Below are 4,499 nucleotides of genomic sequence, written 5' to 3'. Positions count from 1 at the left end.
GAGGAGGAGGAAGAGGACTGGATCTTCCCCATGTCCTCTGTGTCGCCATGACAGGAGAGCAGGTGATGACTTGTAACTTTCACTCAGTGTCTGGTTTACGCGGCAGGAATGGGTGACAGCCAGGGTGTTTCCCTAACCTGTGTGGAAAAGGTGACCTGGATGAAGGTGTGCTAGAGGATACGTTTATTTCACGTGCCCTTGAATGAAGTCTTGTTGTCACTCTGGGTGGAGGGAGAGCTTAAGGACCATCAGCTGCATGGAAAATAAAACTACTGCTGCTGGTGTTGCTGGTGTTGCTATCACTACCACTACTACTACTACTACTGCGACTACTACTACTACTACTACTACTACTACTACTACTACTACTACTACTACTACTACTACTACTAGTACTAGTACAACTATTACTACTACTACTTCTACTACTACTACTACTACTAATACTACTACTACTACTACTACTAATAATAATACTAATAATACTACAACTGCTATTGCTACTACCATTACTACTACTACTACTACTACTACTACTACTACTACTACTATTACTATGACTTCTTGTATTACTTCAGAGTGCCACCACCACAACAAACACTATAACAACAAGAACAAGAACAAGAACACTACCACCACCAACACCACCACCACCAACACCACCACCACCACCAACAACAACAACAAAAACGCCATCACCACTACTATTACCACCACCAGCACCACCACCACAACCACCATCACCACCACCACCAACAACAACAGCAGCAAGGACAACAACAAGACACACACAAACAAATCAAGCCAAACACAACACAAACGGGGAAGCCTCCGCGCGTAGAAGACAGAAGAAAAGCCCCGGGAGGCCCACAACCCCTGGATCCTTCACATTTTTGCCCGGCCACAGACAGGCGGAGGCATTTCCTGCAGCGGCGGCGTCTGTCACTTGCCCGCGGCGCCCACTGCTATATACTCGTACAGCGGCAGGGATGATGGCGGGACGTGCTGTGCTATACGAGAACGAACGCCTGCCGCCCACTCGTCGTCAGTAATGCCCGGTACACGTCGTCTCTTTCTGATAGCACACACACACACTCACACACACACACACACACACACACACACACACACACACACACACACACACACACACACACACACACACACACACACACACACACACACACATACACACGCTTAAAAACTCCAACACATACACACTGATCCTGTTAAAATAAAAACTTATACACACATTCCATCAAAAGTACACCCCGTCAAGAACATATAATACACTCCACTTTAAACACACACACACACACACACACACCTTTCCCAACCAGCAGTACAAATTCCCCCCACACTCAGCTCCTCCCCAAGTAAACACACACGCCCTCCACACACGTCCAGTTGCTGCTGCCGCATTGTGTTCACTACGCATAATAAATTCACAGCGCTCTCTATTTAACACTTCATATACATAATGCATCCAGCGCTCTTCATACACTCAGGTGAGGCGGGCAGTGTATGCATATAATTTGTAAGCGGCATTTTTTTTTTTTCTATTTTCCCTTGACCGGTCTCTAGCACGTAAAAAAAAAAAAAGAAAATAAAAGAAGAAAAAATAAAAGACTTCTTGGCCACCACGAGACTATGTGCCAAGCTTGACTCTTTTTATACAGTACAGAAATGTTCGGAGGTAGATGACACATACATATAAGATTATTTTTTTATTTATTTATTTTTTTTTATATAGGAAGGACACTAAAAGGGATGCGTTTGCTATATCTTAATAGATAGTTTTTCCCTTTTTTTTTTTTTGGCGGGAGGCATAAGTTGAGAGAGAGAGAGAGAGAGAGAGAGAGAGAGAGAGAGAGAGAGAGAGAGAGAGAGAGAGAGAGAGAGAGAGATTGCTAGGTACCGTTGGGAAAAGACCACGCCCCCCAAAAAAAAGAAAAAAAAGTCGAATAACCAAAAACGACTTAATCTCTAGACGGTTGATAATCTTCTCTCGATAGATAAGCAGGAAGAGGAGGAGGAGGAGGAGAAAGAAGAGGAGGAGGAGGAGGAGGAGGAGGAGGAGGAGGAGGAGGAGGAGGAAGAAACAGCAGGAGGAAATAGGAGAAGGAAGAGGAGGAGTAGAAGGAAGCGCGTGGCTGTTTCGTGAGGGGGACGTGATGGGGAGGCCCTTGGTGAGCACTGGTGCCTCACCTGCATCACGTCACCTGGGCTTTCTTTCTCACCTGCTTTTTGCTCGAGGGCGCGGCACTAACGAACATGTTCTCTCTTAATTTATCACCTTTTTTCCCTGGTCTTCATGTCCCGACTTTGGTGTAAATGTAGGAAAATAAATACAAGAGAGGGAAGGGATTTGGGGTGTGGTAAGGATGGGGGAGGGGGCAGAGAAGAGGGGGGGCATGCCACTCCCTCTCAGGGCCCCCGCTGCTCGTGCCTGCTGGTGTTATCACAGGTGTGTTTAGAATAACTTGATTCGTCTGTCTTGGTCACGAGGACACGATAAATGACACGGGAAATAATGTTGGCATTGCTCACTAGATGCTCGTCTATATATAATGATTACAGTGACAATGCTCAGACAATTTCTTCACTTCAACTACACGCTCCAAGTCATTCGCTATAAATGTAATGGTGTTGCAATAACAGGATATGGAACTACCGTGACAATTGTCGGACGGTTTTTAAGTTTAAACGATATGTAATCTACGACGGCCACTGTATAGGTACTGGTAATACTGTGATTGGACATATAATAATTACAGTCATAACAACCGAGATGATTTTAACGCTTACACTACAATCTGTGGAGTCAAGAAGGTAATGGTGCGGTTGTCAGTGAGATTAAAACAGTGGAGGAAATGCGGCTTACTTCCTTGCGATGATCATGTGACAAAATCTGATGATTACTTTTAAGGTGAAGTCGTAAAGTCTTGAAGATTTAAAGATGAATTAGCTTTAAAATTGAACAGATTAATAAATGTAAGCAAACCAGTCTATATACAAATGAATCAGTAAATGAATAAATGAACAAAGAAATAAGGAAACAAAAAAATAAACGAATAAATACGGTTCTCTTACACGGTATATTCATATTGAAGTGACCATGTGTGATGCTGACGACGACGACGACGATGATGATAATGATGATGATGATGATGATGATGATGATGATGATGATGATGATGATGATGATGGCTATGGCTGTAAAACTTTAAAACTTACAGATAATAGAGGCTTTATTAAAACAACACGCTTTCCCTCAGCCAGCCGCCACCAAGTACAAGCAAGGGAGGCACCTGGGGATGGAGGTAGTGACAGGCGCAGGTGTAAGCGTTGCGTTCAGAGTGAGGAGTGGGTCTGAGTGGGCTGGGGTGTGCTGGGGTGGGTTGGGGTGGGCTGGAGTGGGCTGGGAAAGGGTGGAGTGGGCTGGGGTGGGTTGGAGTGGGCGGCAACACTTTTCTTCATATTCAAAGCGAACAAAAAGCAAGAACAAGATCTCAATTGAATTTGCAACACCTGAAGGTTTTCACCGCATCACTGATTTCCACTTAGACCCCCCCACCCTCTCTCCCCCTTCCCTTTAAGAACAGTCCCCCTGCTCTTCCCACCTCTCCCTCCCTCTTAAAAGCCCAACCACTACCACCACCACCTCCTCCTCCTCCTCCTCCTCACATTTTCCACTACTTCCTACCTTCTAATCTTAGCCAGCCTCCTTTCCCCTTCCTGTTAAGTAACCACCCCCTGTCAAATAACCAGTCTTTCCGCTCTCCCTCCCTCTCTTACACTTTCCCATTCCTCCCACACTCAAATAACTGGCCTTCCCCTTCTCAGTGTGTTCCTCTTAATGATGTCTTAACTTTTTTCCCTCCCCTGTCATAATATTATCTTCCCCAGTATCTGAAAGTGACAAAGCAATCATAGAGTTGTATAATTCTCCCCTTTTATTCTTAGTTGCTTTTATTTTCAATCAACGAAGAGGAGGAGAAAGCAATCATATAGTCTTTTTTGTCCTTATTTGCTTTCTCCTTTAAATCAATGCATGTAACTAGTATTAGGAGGAGGAAGAGGAGGAGGAGGAAGAGGAGGAGGAGGTCGTCACGCCGCTCGCCAGGCACTGTTACGTGACCTTCAGGAGGGAGAGAACCATTGTTTCAAACACGACCCTAACCCCTCCCTTCCCTCCTCCTCCTCCTCCTCCTCCAGGACACGCAACGCTGCTCGGAGTCCTTTCATATGCTTCCAAGTCCGCCGCAGCAAGGGTCACGGTCGGGGTAAATCTATACGCCGAGATAAGAGTGTAAGGGCGAGGGCGGCGGCGATTCATAAGGTCACTCCGCCGCCAAATTATCGCGGGACTGTCTGCAGTGCCGCCCTTGTCTGCTGCGGCCGTGCTTCAGGTCCAGTCGTTGCAAGGGTTTGTTTTGGTTTATGTTTTTGTGTTTTTGGGGGTTGTTGCTGTTGTGGTGGTGGTGGTGGTGGTGGTG

This window comes from Scylla paramamosain, chromosome 9 (assembly GCF_035594125.1).
Source record: "Scylla paramamosain isolate STU-SP2022 chromosome 9, ASM3559412v1, whole genome shotgun sequence".
In the NCBI taxonomy this organism is placed as follows: Eukaryota; Metazoa; Arthropoda; class Malacostraca; order Decapoda; family Portunidae; genus Scylla; species Scylla paramamosain.
This window is presented reverse-complemented; position numbering follows the sequence as displayed.